The following is a 17398-nucleotide window of genomic DNA, read 5'->3' as shown; positions in this document are numbered from 1 at the left end:
GGCGGGTTGGAGGGATTGAGAAAAAGAACCTCAAAAAAGTGAATGAGTGGATAAGTACATCAATACCCTGAATCAGAAATAATCTGTCGTCTTCCTCTTCAATCCAAAACTGATTTTCTCGCTTAATAACTGAAATGCCATTTTTCTATTCCACCTTTTCAAGGCCCCCTCCGCGACCTCCATCTCTATGAAAGCTCACGACGTGCAGAGCTTCTAGCACACGACTGACAAGCTACTTTCACGAGCCTATTCCCCTCATCAACCGCCAGCTCAAGAGCAGGGTGCCAGGATCTTCGGGTGCCCTCCAGCACCCAGCCCAGTGCCAGGGACGTGGCAGGCACGAAACCATGTAAAGTAACGTGTGCTGCACATTTCTACTTGAGGGCTTCAACTTTTCCCTTTTGATCACAACCCACGGGGGAAATATTCACCTTATTCACACAAATTTACTTACACACACATTTACACATAAGTGAAATACAAGTTTGTATGTAAAAATGTATTGCCATCTTCTGTTCCTGCTTTTTTTTCCCTTAAGGATTGCCTGTGACCTACAATTTGAAATTTTCAATTCTAGAAAAAACCATCTCCTAAGAGAAGCAGGTACAAAATTAAAAGCTGTTTTCAAACTTTAGTGTGAAAGTCCCCTGGGAAGGTGGTTTAAAATACATTACAGCCCTGGCAGGCGGTTCAGTTGGTTGGAGTCGACCCATATACCAAAAAGGTTGTGGGTTCTATTACCAGTCAGGGAAGCAATGATCCATGTTTCTCTCTCACATGGATGTCTCCCTGTCCCTCTCTTTCTCGCTCCCTCCCTCCCTCCCTCTCTCTCTCTCTCAAATCAATAAAAATATATCCTTGGGTGAGGAATGAAATACATTACAAAGTTCTTTCCCCAAAATTTGGTTTGACAAATCCGGGTATAGGCCCAGGAATCTGCATTTCAAAGTAGTCCAACTGGTTCTGATCTAGATGATAAAACTATACTTCCCATAAAGATACCTACAGCAGATGACTTAAGATTTAGTCTCAACAGTCAGGGTTCCGACTCTTCTTCTAGGAAACTGCAGGTTAACCCAGTGTCTGCGGAGGTTCCTGCCTTGCTCACAGGTTGGCTTTCCACCTCAAAGTCGGCTCCACAACCCTTTTATGGGCTTCCTCTAATGCAATTTGGGAAACCTTGAAAATCTAACTGTTCCTCTTAACTGTGGCTCTTCTGGCTCTTCCCACCAACAAAACAAAAGAATGATATGAATGAAAGGCATTTTTGTTGCAAGTCCTTTGCTTTATAACTGAAAGGGCTTTTGAAAACCAGTCACACTGACCATACAAGTGGCATATGCAGTCACCAGTTTGGAACTCCTAAGCACAAGTGGCCTAAAAAGTGATCGCTAACAGCGCAAAGTCTGACCACAAACTGCTTGGAAAGCTGATGCTGAAATCAAGTTTCTGTAAGAGCACCCTACGATACAAGCCTCCATTTCTTGTAATTACACGCCAGTAAGAAAATCCTGGATTCTTGAAAGTTTTCAATTCAACAAAGTCAATATTAAAAGAGCACAAAACACCTGCAAATTAACCATCTAAAAATGAAATTAAGGCCCGGTCCCCGGTTTGATTCCTCAGTTTACATGACAAGCTTGTGGGCACGATCCCCAGTGGGGGCTGTGCAAGAGGCGCCTATCGATGATGTTCCTCTCTCTCTATCCTTCTCCCTTCCTCTCTCTCTAAAAATCCATTAAAGCCCTGGGCGGTTTGGCTCAGTGGATAGAGCGTCGGCCTGCGGACTGAAAGGTCCCAGGTTCAATTCCGGTCAGGGGCATGTACCTTGGTTGCGGGCACATCCCCAGTGGGGGGTGTGCAGGAGGCAGCTGATCGATGTTTCTCTCTCATCGATGTTTCTAACTCTCTATCCCTTTCCCTTTCTCTCTGTAAAAAAATCAATAAAATATATTTAAAAAATAAAAATCCATTAAAACTTATTTTTTTAAAATAAAAAAATAAAATTAAGAATGCAATCTCACTTACAAAAGAATACTTAGAAATAAATTTAACAAAAGAAGTGCAAAATTTACACCCTGAAAAAAATTTGATTCAGGATAAAGCACAGTGGGTAAGAAAACAACAAATTTAAAAGCAATGTGATATAATATACACCCACACAGGAAAAAGCCTTAGTGTGCATACATTCAATAAAACATTGAAAATTTAAATGCAAGCACAGAAAGTACAAAACTGAAAGTACAAAATTATAAATTTAAGGTATGTGACGTTTTTATTTAATGAGCTGTCTGCTCTTTATATTTTAGGAACTATAAAAAATAAGGGCACAGCTATTAGAATACCTAAAACAAAAAAGTGGCAGTATCAAATGCCAGTGAGCACGCACAGAAATTGGATCTCTATTATACAATGGTGGGACTGTAAATGGGCACAGCCAACTAGAAAAGAGTTTGACAGTTTCTTTAAAAAAATAAACATACATGCCCAGCCGATGTGGCTGAGTGGTTGAGCATCAACCTCTGAACCAGAAAGTTGAGGTTTGATTCCGGGTAGGGACACATCCACGAGTGGGGATCCTTGTGCATGAGCAGCCAATCAATGATTCTCTCTCATTGATGTTTCTATCTCCCTCTCATTCTCCCGTCCTCTCTGAAATCAATAAAAATATATTTTAAAAAATAAATGTACACTTACCATAAGTCCCAGTATTCATACTCTTAGGTATTTATCCCAAAGAAAAGAAAACTCAAAAATCTATACACAAATGCTCCTGGCACTTTATTGGCTTTCAACAATGTAAGACTACACACACAACACTCAGCCTTAGCTATAAAAAGGAACAAACTACGATATACAAAACAACTTGGATGAGCCACAAGGGCATTATCCTTAGGGAGGGGAAAAAGCTAATCTCAAAAGGTCACATATTGTATGATTCCAATTTTATGGCTCTGTCAGAATGACAAAACTCTAAAGACAGCCGAAACCGGTTTGGCTCAGTGGATGGAGCGTCGGCCTGCGGACTGAGGGGTCCCGGGTTTGATTCCGGTCAAGGGCATGTGCCTGGGTTGTGGGCACATCACCAGTGGGAGGTGTGCGGGAGGCAGCTGATCGATGTTTCTCTTTCATTGATGTTTCTGGCTCTCTATCTCTCTCCCTTCCTCTCTGTAAAAAAATCAATAAAATATATTAAAAAAAAAAAAAACCTCTGAAGACAGAGAACAAATTAGTGGCCGCCAAGACAAGGACAGATGAGAGAAGGGGTCTGCAAGAACCAAACACAAAGAGATGAATGCAGGTTAAAAATACAGTGAAAAAATGCCCTAGCTGGTTTTGCTCAGTGAGTAGAGCATCGGCCTGCAGACTGAAGGATCTTGGGTTCGATTCCAGCCATGGGCACATACCTGGGTTGCAGGCTCGATCCCCAGGAGGGGGCGTGCAGGAGGCAACCAATCAATGATTCTCTCGCATCACTGATGTTTCTATCTCTTTCTCCCTCTCCCTTCCTCTCTGAAATCAATAAAAATATATTTTAAAAAAGTAATAAAAATATAGTGAAAAATAAGTAAGGTCTGTAGTCCAGTTAACAGTTATGTACCAGTGTCCATTTCCTGGTTTTGATATACTACAGCAAGCATGTCAAACTCTTCTACGAGGCATGCGGCCCACTGGCCGTGAGTTTGACATGCTTGTCTACAGTATGTCACTATTTGTTTTTTTATGGGGACCGTCCGGCCCGAGGGCCATACAAGGCCTGCCGAGGCATTAGGGTGAGTTCATTAAGTGTCTGACCAAACAGAGCGGGCTCATTTTTAAGTTGATAATTCTGTATGGCCCCTGAATGATGGCCCCGGGCAGGAGAAAGGTCCCACCCCTGCAACAGAACATGACGTGCCCATGAAAAGGAATGAAGTGCTGATACCTGCTGTGACACACAGGAACCTTGAAAACATTATGCTCAGTGAAAGAAGTCAGTCACAAAAGACCACTTATTGTGATTCCAGAACAGGCCAATCTACAGAGACAGAAAGGAGATCAGTGCTTGCCCAGGGCTGGGAGGTGGGGGTGGGGAAGTGGGAGTGAGTGATAAAGGGATAAATAAGGGGGTGATGGCTGAGTGAGGGTTTTGGGGGGGTCTAATAAAAATGTTCTAAAGTTGATTGTAGTAATGAATGTATGACTCTGAAAACACTAAAAACCAGTGAAATATACACTTTAACTGTGTGAGCTGTACAGTATGTGAATTATATCTCAATAAAGCTGTTAAAAAATTCCAATTCTGGATTCCACTCAGATCTAATGAATTAGAAATCAAAGGCAGAAAGCCAAAACTATTTCACAAGGCCCTCCAGGTCACCTAATGAGGCTAGTCTGGGACATCTGGGCTCCACTGCCAGACAGTGAAAACATCCCAAACCACAAGCTACAGAGACTGGCAAAGAGGAAATAGAGCTTGCTGAGCACTTCTCAATGATCAACTGCTGGTAAAAGTACATGAAAACTGGTAAGCTGATAAATTTTTTCCAATTTTCCTAAACTTAATTTTTATAGCATTACTTATCACTTTTGCAGAAAAAAAAGTAAATATAATTATTAAGTTTTTAAAATGTGATCAATAACAATCTTACTTTCATGTTTAATTAATGACTCCATGTTAAGTTGAAGAATAGCTCCCTAAACAAATTAAGACATATGCATCTTCATGTTTCACGAAACAGAAACTGCCCAGCGGGCGTGGCTCAGTGGTTGAGGGTCAACCTATGAACCAGGAGGCCACAGTTCGCTTCCGGTCAGGGCACATGCCCAGGTTTCAGGTGGTCCCCATGCAGGGCGTGCAGGAGGCAGCCGATCAATTATTCTCTCTCATCATTGATGTTTCTATCTCTCTCTCCTTTTCCCTTCCTCTTTGAAATCAATAAAATTCTATTTTAAAAAAGCCCTAGCCAATTTGGCTCAGTGGATAAAGCACCAGCCTGCGGACTGAAGAGTCCCGGGTTCAATTCCAGTCAACAGCACATGCCTGGGTTGCAGGCTCGAACCCCAATCGGGGGTGTGCAGAAGGCAGCCAATCAATGATTCTTTCTCATCATTGATGTTTCTCTCTTCCTCTCTGAAATCAATAAAAATGTTTTTAAAGCCGAAACCGGTTTGGCTCAGTGGATAGAGCGTTGGCCTGCGGACTGAGGGGTCCCAGGTTCGATTCCGGTCAAGGGCATGTACCTGGGTTGCGGGCACATCCCCAGTGGGGAGTGTGCAGGAGGCAGCTGGTCGATGTTTCTCTCTCATCGATGTTTCTAGCTCTCTATCTTTCTCCCTTCCTCTCTGTAAAAAAATCAATAAAATATATTTTAAAAAAAAAATGTTTTTAAAAATAAATAAAAAAGAAACAGAAACTAAAACAACTCCAAATATTATATACTCTACAACTATGCTCATTTGCAAAGAGATTTTATAATTATAGTAGTTCCCCTTATCCATGAGGGATACGTTCCAAGACCCGCAGTGGATGCCTGAAACTGTGGATGGCACTGAATCGTGTGTGTGTGTGTGTGTGTGTGTGTGTACATATATATATATATATATACTGTTTTATCCAGTACATGCATGCAATAAAGTTTAATTTATAAATTAGGCACAGTAAGAAATTAACAATAATAAAATGGAACAATTATAACAATATTCTGTAATAAGTCATGTAAATGTGGTTGCTCTCAAAATATCTTGTACTGTATTCATCCTTCTTGTGATGATGTGAGATGCTACACTGCCTACGTGATGAGATAAAGAGGTGGAATTTTCCATTTACTATTTTCAAGCCACGGTGGACCTCAAGTGTCTGAAACCACGGAAAGCAAAACTACAGATGAGGGGGACTACGGTATCGGTTTTGATTTGACATACACAGCAGCTACTCACATCATACAAAGAAAAAGATTTCACAAAGTGGAGGGAAAATTTGAGTATTAATTTTTAACTAGACCTGTTACATGAATCTGGATCACTAATACTAAAAATCCCAATCTATGAAATCTAAACTTCCCAATAAATCTGAACATCTGGAAGTATATTACATAGCAATCAGAAAAAGTTGTACTATGGAAAAAGATTTGCCCAGCCAATGTGCTCAGTGGTTGAGCGCGGACCTCTGAACCAGGAGGTCACGGTTCGATTCCCTGAAGGGCACATACCCAGGTTGCGGGCTCCATCCCCAGTGTGGGGCATGCAGGAGGCAGCCAATCAATGATTATCTCTCATTACTGATGTTTCTATCTCTTTCTCCCTCTCCCTTCCTCTCTGAAATCAACAAAAAATATATTTTTTTAAAAAAAAAGAAAAAGGTTTAAGTCATCTTAGCTTATGTTTCACAAATTCCAGCAGAAAACTAATGGTAGGGTTCAGTGAAACACACGCTGCTAGTATCTCTATTTCCTCCAAGGAAAACAAGAAAGCCATCATTATCTCTGATTTTCTTCAGGAAAGTATAATGACCTCCTCTGGTATTATGAAAACATGAACAGAAACTTTAATCAACTAGAACTTATAAAGACATGTAGATACTTCTATTTTTAAATTTCAGAATCTAAATACCTACCCAAACACCCAGAATTTCTGAAACTAATGGCAAAATCTGAATTATTTCCAACTCCCTTTAATAGAAAGCAATCTCTAAACACTGAGATTCATGTGAAACAGAGCAGCCTTTATTTGTACAGGAAGTCTCTTTCAGGAACTTAAACTAGGGGAGGAACACATACCAATGATCTCCTGAACGCACACAGTACCTCTTAATGGATACCATACAAAAAATGGTATTATACATAAGTATTTATCGACAAGGAATCATGCTTATAATACAGTGAGATGGAAAGTTCATAAATAGTGTAAACAATTCTTAAACAGTAGAAAACTACATATTAAAATGTTATTCTATAACCTTTGGTATTTTCCAAATTTTCTACATTAAATCTACATTCTTATAAATGGAAAAATAAATGTCATTTAAAAAACAACTATGTAAAAACTCTTCTGCTCCTGGGAAGAAGATGAGCTACTTTTCCCTACTCCTCCCACTCGGTACAACTGAAAACCCTGGACATCTATATTATAAAAGGCCTGTGGCCATAGTACACCATAACGACCAAACGGCCGTCACCAGGAGGTGCACTGAGCCCCTCTCGGTCCCTCCCCGCTGGCCTGCAAACAGTGGCTCTTGCGGCGGGTGGGCGCAAGCTACTAGCGGCGGAGAGCTACCAGCAAGCGGCGTGTGCACTGGCCTCTGGTTAAATATAAAACAAACTCGAGACTCTGAAAGGCAGGAGGAAAAGGCTGAAACACTAGGCTCTGGGAACAGAGGAACAATGCAGTGACGAGTTCCCAGGGTTTTCTTTTTGCCTTATGTATCTGAAAATTCGAGGTGACAAGTCTGGCAACCCAAAAATGCCGAAGATTGCAGACAAAGGAAAAAACCCCATAGGCCCTGACAGGGTAGTCCGGTTAGGGTCTTGTCCCAATAGGCCATTGTTGTGGGTTCGCTCCCCGTCAGGGCATAAACAAGAGGCCATCAATAAATGCACAAACAAGTGGAATAACAAATCGATGTTTCTCTATTCTTCGCCCTCTCTAAAATCAGTAAGTAAAACATTTACGAAAAACTGGAGTCATCACATTCAGCTAAGGGGACATAAAATAGCGCGGCCCCTTTTGAAAAGTCCGGAAGTCCCTCAAAAAGCAGCAGCATTATTCATAACCAGGAGCCCGGTGCGTGAAATCGCGCAGCCCCGCCCACCAGAGCCGATCTTGGGCCGTGACGGCGTTAGGGCCACAGGCCTTTTATAATATAGACTAGAAGCCCATAGCACGAAGAGATTCGTGCAATAGGCCTTCCCTTCCCCTGGCTGCCGGCACCGGTTTTCCTCCGGCACCCGGGACCCAGGCCTTAGCTACAGCCGGAGCCTTCAGTCTTCGCTCCACCGCTTCGAGCCTATGTATGCAAATTAACCGCCATCTTTGTTGGGTTATTTTGCATACTCTCCTGATTGGCTGGTAAGCATAGTGGAGGGACAGTCAATTTACATGTTTGTCTATTATTAGGTAAGACTAGAAGCCCAGTGCATGAAATTCGTGCACAGGGAGGGTTCCCCTCAGCCCAGCCTGCACCCTCTTAAATCCAGGACCCCTCAGGGGATGTCTGACTGCCAGTTTAGGCCCAATCCCCGGAAGTTGGACATCCCTCTCACAATCCTGGACCACTGACTCCTAATCACTCACCTGCCTGCCTGCCTGCCTGGTCGCCCCTAACTGCCCCACCCCCCTGCCGGCCTGATCGCCCCTCACTGCCTCTGCGTGCCGGCCTGATCGCCCATAACTGCCCCCCCTGCCGACCTTCTCACCCCTAATTTGGTTGTCCCTCACTAACCTCCCTGCCGGCCTGGTCACAGGCAGCCATCTTGTGAGGGTATGCAGGTTAATTTGCATATTACTTCTTTATTATATAGGATAGCTAAAAAGTGGAAACAACCCACTGATGAAAGAACTTTTAAAATGTGGTGAACCCTACAATGGAGTATTATTCTACCATGAAAAGGAATGAAGTACTGATACATGCATGCTACACGTGGATGAACCTTGACTATTTCTAAGTGAAAAAACCCAGATTCAAAAGGCTATATATTGTATGATTTCATTTAAAGATGTGTTCAGAATAGGCAAATCCATAGACAAAAGAAGATCACTGGTTGTTGCCAGGAGCTGGGGGAGTCGGAAGGAATGAGAAGTGACTGCTAGTGGGTTTGGGATTTGTTTGGGGGATGATGACAATGTTCTGGAATTAGACAGTGATGACAGCTGCAAAATACTGCAAATATACCAAAAACCACAATGATTTATTTGCTTTAAAATGGCGAATTCTACCCTGGACGGCATGGCATAGTGGTTGAGCATCAACCTAAGAGCCATGAGGTCATGGTTCGATTCTAGGTCAGGGTACATGCTGGGGGTTACAGGCTCGATTCCCAGTGAGGGGTGTGCAGGAGGCAACCAATCAATTACTCTCTCTCATCACTGATGTTTCTCTCTCTCTCTCTCTCTCTCTCTCTCTCTCTCTCTCTCTCCCCCCCCCTCGCTCCCTCCCTCCCTCTCCTTTCCTCTCTGAAATCAATAAAAAATATATTTAAAATAAAATGGCAAATTCTATTGTACGTGAATTATCTTCATTTTTTAAAATATATTTATATTGATTTTAGAGAGGAAGGGAGAGGGGGAGAGAGAGAGAGAGAAGCATCAATGATAAGAGAGAGTCATTGACTGGCTGCCTTCTGCACATCCCCTACTAGGGATCGAGCCTGCAACCCGGACATGTGCCCTTGACTGGAATCGAACCCAGGACCTTTCAGTCCACAGGCTGACCCTCTATCCACTGAGCCAAACCCAGCTAGGGCTTATCTTCATTTTTTAAATATGTGAAATGACATCTACTCAAAGATACACACACACACACACACACACACACACACACACACACACACACACACACTGGTGAAAATACCAAAAAGTACTAGTTCACCCAGACTAGGGTAGAAAGTAGTCACACAGCCTTCCTAAATTTAGGTGACATCAGGGCTGATACTAAGGGAAATAAGTATGTAAGCCAGCCTTGGTCCTTGCTCCCTCCCTTCCCTTCCCCAGTTCTCTCTGAACTCAGAAATCACTTACCTGTCAAACAATTACTCCCCAATAAAAATTATTTCAATAAATTATACTCAATAAGCATGTTCTACCTATAAGAAAATGACTGAGCTCTCTTGAATCCTCCCAATGTCTTTCTATGCCTAAAAGAGAAAATGAATTAACTCAAATGAATATCTGATTGAGGATTTCAGACAGTTTAACAAAAATAAAAAGAGGAGTCTCTGTAGGAAGCAACTTTTTTCTGAAGAGTCTCTATTCTCCACTCCCACTTATCACCCATCCCCAATCTCCCCTAATTTTTTCCATTTTTCCTTCTTTAGAATGAAAAAGCTTTACATTTTTTCCACAGCAGTCTCAACATGTGGGGGTGGGGAGTAGTGAGACAAAAGCTATAGCTACTTTATGTGTGAATAATTTGTCAGAACCTATACATGGTCATGATAAAGAATCCTATAACCTAACTTCAACCAATAATCAATAACTACCATTAGAAAAAACTAGCTGTGCCTTCAGAGTTGTAAGATATAAAACATTTACTAGTAATTACAATTTGGCACACAAACTATAGCAGAAAGTCAGAACCAAGATCTCCTGGAAATACTAAAGTCGTACAAGTCAGAAGTAAGGAGAAAACAAGGCATGAAGTTCTGTCTCTCATTACACACTAAGATTTGATTTAGGAGCTCTCTAGGTGTTTCCTTAGCCTATTCGAGTAAAAACAGAGAAAGAACATATCAAGATTATAGACATGGGGAGGATAGCAACGGTACAGGTAATAGAACTAGAATTCCAAAAATATCCTTTGGAACACAAAGAGCAAGAAAATAAGAATATAAAAAAAATCAACCACACAGGTTCAGAAAGCAAATTAAAAAAAAAAAAAAAGAAGAAAAGCCAGCCAACTAAAAAACGAAGACGTGGGTTAACATCAGTTCTAGAGAAAAGGACCTAGTCCCAGGACAAGTATTAGCTAATGTGGAAAAGTGGGTAGAGAACGAAGAGACCCCAATTTCTTCTAAGCAGCCTGATAGAAAGTAAGTGGCAAACTCCCCTTTTGAATTCCTAATCACTTCACTTCCAGGGCCTAATACAGTACCTGAGTCAGACCCGGCCTGACAAACGTAGCATGTCTACAGCGCGATGCCCAACACGGTAAGAGGTTTAGAGAGAACACTGCATAAGAGGTGGCTGCCAGAAAGGCACTGTTTAGTCTGGGAAAGAAGAAACTGAAGTGGGGCAGAGTAACTGTCATTGAATAGCTGTCAAGTGGAGATCGGAGCTACAGGGAAACACTGTCGACAGCAAAATGAGAACCAGCGAAGGAAAACGGCAGGGAGGCAGGTGGGAGGTCATCATCAGGGAAGTCTTTCTGAAACGACATCTGCGCCCTGGCCAGTGTGGTTCAGTAGGTGGGGCGTTGTCCAATGCACTGAGAGTTTGCTGTAGGATTCTGGATTCCAGTGGGGGCACACGCCCAGGTTGCAGGCTCGATCCCCTGTTGGGGGCATGCAGGGGGTAGCAGATCGATTTTCACTCTCACATCAATGTTTCTCTTTCTCTCCCTCTACCTTCTTCTCTCTCTCTAAAAACCAATAAAAAAAATATTTTTAAATAAATAGACACATGTGCAAACTTGGCAATGACAGCCACCAGCTGTGAAGTCCCAATCTTGGGGAATACTTGAACAGAGGGCTGGAGGAACCACTTATACTGTGATTGCACTAGATAGCTCTACTATGTCTTCCAATTCCATGATTCTACAAGAAGGAAGAAGTCCAGGAAAGGAATTATTCTTGCACCAACACTGCCAAAGTTTTAAAAAAAAACACTGAAAACTAAAAACCAGTAGCTTCTTTATTAAAAGGAGCAATCCCACCAAGAAGGGACAAAGGTTGACTTGTTAGTCAAGACATTTGATATGAAGAGACTGCTTTGCTTGGGATCAAGCATAGCACTGGGAATAAGAACAGGTCAATTCTGGCTATAGTCATTTCCTGTTTGGCCAAGAGCAAAGGACTTCATCTCTCTACTTGAGCTGAAAAATAATAATAAATACCTAGTACAGGAGTAAAATTTAAATTAGTTCATAACTACAAAATACTTTGGAAATGTATGTGACAATTAAAACTGCATTATCCTACTTTACTCATGTACTAGGTAAATCCATTATAAATAATAAGAGTCACGTTCCTCACTATCAGAGAAAGAAGTTACAAACAAGTAAGGAGAGAATGCTAAAATGAACTCTGTGGTGCTAGGTTAGACACAGAGACCAGTATGAACTTATGTGTATATATATACATATACACATATACACATATACACATATACACACATACACACACATATATACTAGTATACTAGAGGCCCCGTGCACGAAATTCATGCACTGGGGGGGGGGGGGGGAGTGGGCCTAAGCCAGCAGTCGGACATCCTTAGCACTGCAGCGGAGGTGGGAGAGGCTCCTGCCACCATCGCTGCGCTCACCAGTCCTGAGCCCAGCTTCTGGTTGAGTGGCGCTCCCCGTGTGGGAGCACAGTGACCACCAGGGGGCAGCTCCTGCGTTGAGGTCTGCCCCCTGGTTATCGGTGCACATCATAGCAACAGGTCGTTCTGCCGTTCGTATGATATATGGAGAGAGAGAGAGAGAGAGAGAGAGAGAGAAGGAGAGAGAGGAGGAGGAGGAGGAGGAGAAAGAGGAGAAGGAGGAGGAGAAGGAGGAGAAGGAGGAGGAGGAGGAGGAGGAGGAAGAGCAGGAGAGACAGGCAGAAATAAACATATATGTATGTATACCTGGGTAAGTATACTAGTACATGCATGTATGTCCTAGCTCTGCTCCCTAAGTGGGCCTAGGAGCAGTGATATCCCAGTAGCAACAGGTACACCCAGTTCATTTAGAAACCAGATCTTGGTATCTAAATATTTTTCTCCAATAAAATAAACTGGAGCTCCTTGGAGAAATGGCTGATTCCAGGGCTGGAGTAGGAAAAATACACAATGAGACTGGAGCATCTTGCAACACCAAGAAGTAAAAGTGCTCCCCCAGCCTAGCCAGTTTGGCCCAGTGGGTAGAGCGTCAGCCTGTGGACCAGAGTCTCGGGTTGCATCTGGTCAAGGCCATGTACCTTGGTTGCAGCTCCTCCGCAGCCCGGGCTCTGGTCGGTGGTTGTGCAGGAGGCAACACATCGATGTTTCTCTCTGTCTTTCCCCCTCTCCTCCACTCTCTCTAAAAATCAATGAAAAAATACCCTCGGTTGAAGATTTTAAAAAAAAGAAAAAGTGCTCCCACCACCCAAAAACAGGGACATGTCAAGAGAACATAGATGCCAAATGGCCAAAGCTGAAAGAGTATCAGCAACAAATTATAGTACTGAATTACAAACCCCCCCAAAAAAATTCAGGAATCCATACTGAATGTAACAAATGGCGAACGAATAATGGGAGAGGGGCACAAACCCTCCTTACAGAAGAATCCCGAATGACAAATGTAGAAAGAACGAGGGAACTAGAAAACCACAACTAAGATAACGCAGCGATTGCTGCTGCAGCCAAGGCAGCGACGACACTTTAGGGAAAAATCAGACCTTTGTACAGCCTCACAGAACCGCCTCCAAAACAGCTCTAACCACTATGGGTGATCCCAACATCTGCTCACAAATGATCTGAGACTCGTCCCTTCAGCAAGTGGGGTTCATCCCCGTCCCCTGGAGTGTGGGCTTGACTTGGCGACTCGCTTCTAGCTTCTCCCAAAAAAATGAAGGAAACAAAAAAAGTCACTACAGTGAAACCAGGCAGACACTACCTTAAGCTAACAAAGTTAACTTTTAAAAAAAAATAACAGTAAACTGATATGGATTTCTTAATTTTGATAACTGTATCATGGCTATATAAGATGTTAACATTAAGGAAAGCTAGATGAAGACTATAGGGAAATTTTGTATTATCTTTCTAACTCTTCTGCAAATCTAAAATTATTTCAAAATAAAGTATTTTTTTAAAACTGCATTTTCCTGATAAAATCAGAAAGAACAAGGAAACTTGATAAATTTTAAAAGATATTTAAATATATGCAAACTAATAAGATGGGTTTTAAGGTAAGATTAACATTTTTAATCTATAAAGAATCACAGAAGGGGAGAGGCCGGCCCATGTTCCCACAGGAGGGAGTGGGGCGGGGAGCGGAAGAAAAATAAAATAAAATTTAAGAAAAGAGCCGAGACCGGTTTGGCTCAGTGGATAGAGCGTCGGCCTGCGGACTGAAAGGTCCCGGGTTCGATTCCGGTCAAGGGCATGTACCTGGGTTGCGGGCACATCCCCAGTAGGAGATGTGCAAGAGGCAGCTAATCGATGTTTCTCTCTCATCGATGTTTCTAACTATCTCTCTCTCCCTTCCTCTCTGTAAAAAATCAATAAAATATATTTTTAAAAAAAATTTAAGAAAAGAATAAAAAAAGAATCACATAAGTGGGTTGACTTTCAAGTTTAAAATTTTAATGACACACAAAATATTTCACCACAAGGTCTGTTAAAGATCAGCCTGGAAAAGCAGATTTTTGTGGATAACCTGCCGCTCTCGGCACTGCCAGCAGATTGAACACACACTCAGAATATGACGTTCAACAAAGGCGTAACCCAGAGAGCTCTAGGAAGGTGGTGAAGATGATTCCTCTCGTATACATCAGTCTGCGCCATCACCCCCTTTTTAAAATGTATTTTTACTGATTCCAGAGAGGAAGGGGGAGGGAGCGGGAGAGAGACATCAATGCTGAGAGAGTCACTGAGGGGCTGCCTCCTGCACGGCCCCGGGGATGGAGCCCACAGCCCGCATGTGCCGACCGGAACGGAAGGAGCGGCGCGGGCCTCTTGGTCACAGGAGGACGCTCGGCCGCTGAGTCCCACGGGCCGGGCCCCTTTCTTCACCCCCGCTGCTCTCCCCGCACTCGCTCCCGGCAAGAAGCCCACAGGAACTGCTCCTAAAGGTGTCATTCACAAGAGCAAAGGGAAACCACTGACATTTGCTCAGTTTCATTTTCAAATTGACAAAATCCGATGGAGCAACAAGATGACTTCCATTGGGTCAAAATGCTCCTTTCATAGCTTCTTGCTTCCTAAGGAAAGGAAAGCCTACATATCAAATACCCCTGCTGAATATTAAGAAGGAGGGTAGGAGACAGGGGAAAGCGAGGCCAAAGATGGGACGTGTCACCCTGGCCGGTGTGGCTCGGTGGATCGAGCGTGGGTCCCGGTTCGATTCCGGTTCGATTCCGGTCAAGGGCACAGGCCCGGTTTCGGCTCAATCCCCAGTGGGGGGCACCCGATCCATGACTCTCTCTCATCACTGATGTTTCTGCCTCTCTCCCCCTCTCCCTTCCTCTCTGAAATCCATAAAAACACATTTCACACAAAGCAAGGAGCGCGCGGACCATCCCAGGATAGACGCCCGCAGGAGGCGGCCCTCGCTTAGCAACTCCGCTGTTGTCCACCAAACACCGGCCGGTCAGCGGGAGCGCATGACAACTGCTCGCCCTAATCCACGGCCCCCGGCCTCGGGGCCGAGCGATAAAAATAGCTGCTCCCGGCACCCGCGGCGGAGGGCCGGCAGGGTCACCCCGCAGGCCCCGAGCAGCTGGAGCCCCTCGCCACACCCTGCCCCGGCCTCCGCGGCACCCGCCCCGGCGCCCCGCCCCCGGCAGCCAGCGACTCCCGCTCCCCGGCCGAGTGAGCGCATCGCGAGCACAAATATCCCTGATGCAATGCCGCAGCCATCCCGGGAGCGGGCCGGCGGAGCGCGGCCGCGGGGAGGGGCGGGAGACACACGCGCCCGCACACGCACACGCACACGCGCACACCCGCGCGCACCCGCCGCGAGAAGCCTGCACAGCCCTGCAGCCCGGAGAGGAGCCGAGCGGCCCTGGCGAGCGGCGCGGTACCCGGACCGGAGCGAGAGGCGGGCGGGGGTTTCCGGGAGAAAGCGGGACCCGAGTCCCCCGAGGGGCGCTGCCCCGGGCTGGGCCCGCGCGCGAGCCGCGGTGTCATCACTGCCGCCTCCCAACGCCCGCCGCGTGCCCGCCCCCCGCCCCCGAGCGCCCCCCGCGGGCCGATGTCAGCCCAGAAGCGCCGGCGGCAAACCTGCGCTCAGCCCCCGCCTCGGGCCCGGGCCCGCGGCCGCGGCCCCGCGGGTCCATCCCCAGCCTCCCGCCCAACGTGCCTGCGGCGGCCGACACAGGCTGAGTCCCCCCGACGGCCCGGGCCGCCGCGCGGGAGACGCCCCGGCCGGGCCCGCTTCCCAGCCCCGCGGGCCAGGCCCCCCAAGGCTCGCGAACCCCACCTCCGCCGGCCCCGTCCTCACAGGACGCCCTTCGCATCCTCCATCGCCCGAGCCCCTCAGGCCCCGCCGCCCCGGCCCCGCGAGCCGCCCTCTCAGCCCGTCCGCCCCGCCCCGCGGGCCCCCGCGGACCCCTACGGCCCGCCCGGAAGACTCGCAAGATCACGCCCGCGGGCCCCCCGCCGGCCGCCCCGCGTCCCGCAGGCGGGCGGCCACCGCCCTGCCCCGCCTCAGGGGGACCCCGCGGGGTCCCGGCGACCGCGGGGCGCGGCTCGGGCAGCCCCGGGCGGTAGGGAACCCGCCCCTCCCACGGGCCGCGCCGGCCGCTGCACCTACCCGCCGCCGCCGCGCCGGAGCTGGAGCCGGAGCCGGAGCCGAGGGAGCCGGGACAGGGCCGGGAGCAGCCGGGAGGCGCCGGGAGCCAGCGAGCGAGCCCGAGGGGCGGGGCGCGGGGAGGCGGCCGCTTCCTCCTCGCCTCTTGAGGGCCGGCGCGTAGGAGGGGCGCCGCCGCCGCCTATCCCGCGGGCGCCGCGGGCCCGGCCAATGAGCGCGGCGAGGGGGCGGGCGCGAGGCCGCGCGGACCAATGGGCGCCGGCCTCGCCGCCTCGACCTTGCGGGAGTAGCGGCGCGAGCGCAGGGCGGTTGGGGGCGAGGTGCGCCGGCGGGGGGGCCCGGCCTCTTTCCCCGGACCCGCCCGTTGGCGTGGAGGCCCGCGCGGGCCCGCCGCCCGGCGCCCGGGTGATGCCGTCGCTCCTCTGAGAACTTGGGCGCCGGGAGCAGGGAGAACGCGAGCGGCCGGGCGCACGCGGCCGGGGCTGGGTCTCCGGGCCGCCCGGGCCCAGGGCTCTGTGACGTCATCGGGGGCGGGGCCAGCCGGTTGCGGGGGGCGAGGGCGTGGCCGGGGGGCCTTTCCAGGCGGCTTTGCCCCCAGCGCCGGTGACGTGGCTGGTCCACGCCGGCGTGTGCTGTCAGTGTAGGAAGCCTCCCAGATTTGCGCCATTTAACGCCAAAAGTGTACAAAACATCGCACTCACAGTTTTTACATTGATTATAATTCGGGTAATTGATTGCAACATTAATTACAATGTTGGAGATATTTGATTAAATAAAATGTCTTTAGAGCAACCTCATGTTTCTTTTTGCTTTTTTTATATTAAGTTGATTGGGGTGACAGGCCAGCATGAACATACAGGTTTCATGTGTGTCTTTTTGCCTTTTAAGATGTGGCCCCTCGGAAACTTAAAATTACTATTGGGTTCACGTTATGTTTCTGCTGGGCAGCTGGTCCGGGCTGGAAGGTGACCGCTGACCCCTGCTGAGTGCTTCCTGCGTCCCAGGCCCCCTTGTAAGCGCGTGATGCCTAACAACTCGTCTAATGGTCAC

At 47.0% G+C, this 17398-nt stretch overlaps 1 protein-coding gene across 1 annotated transcript in view; it reads right to left on the bottom strand.

Annotated features, from left to right (window-relative positions):
* MAP4 (microtubule associated protein 4) overlaps positions 1 to 16479 on the bottom strand; it is a 105995-nt gene extending 89516 nt beyond the window's left edge. The window contains exon 1 of the mRNA XM_059664869.1: positions 16352 to 16479. The gene's annotated coding sequence lies outside the window, so the exon portion shown is untranslated. The remainder of the gene's footprint in view (positions 1 to 16351) is intronic.
* Positions 16480 to 17398: the final 919 nt, after the last annotated feature.

This window comes from Myotis daubentonii, chromosome 14 (assembly GCF_963259705.1).
Source record: "Myotis daubentonii chromosome 14, mMyoDau2.1, whole genome shotgun sequence".
Lineage (NCBI taxonomy): Eukaryota > Metazoa > Chordata > Mammalia > Chiroptera > Vespertilionidae > Myotis > Myotis daubentonii.
This window is presented reverse-complemented; position numbering and strand designations above follow the sequence as displayed.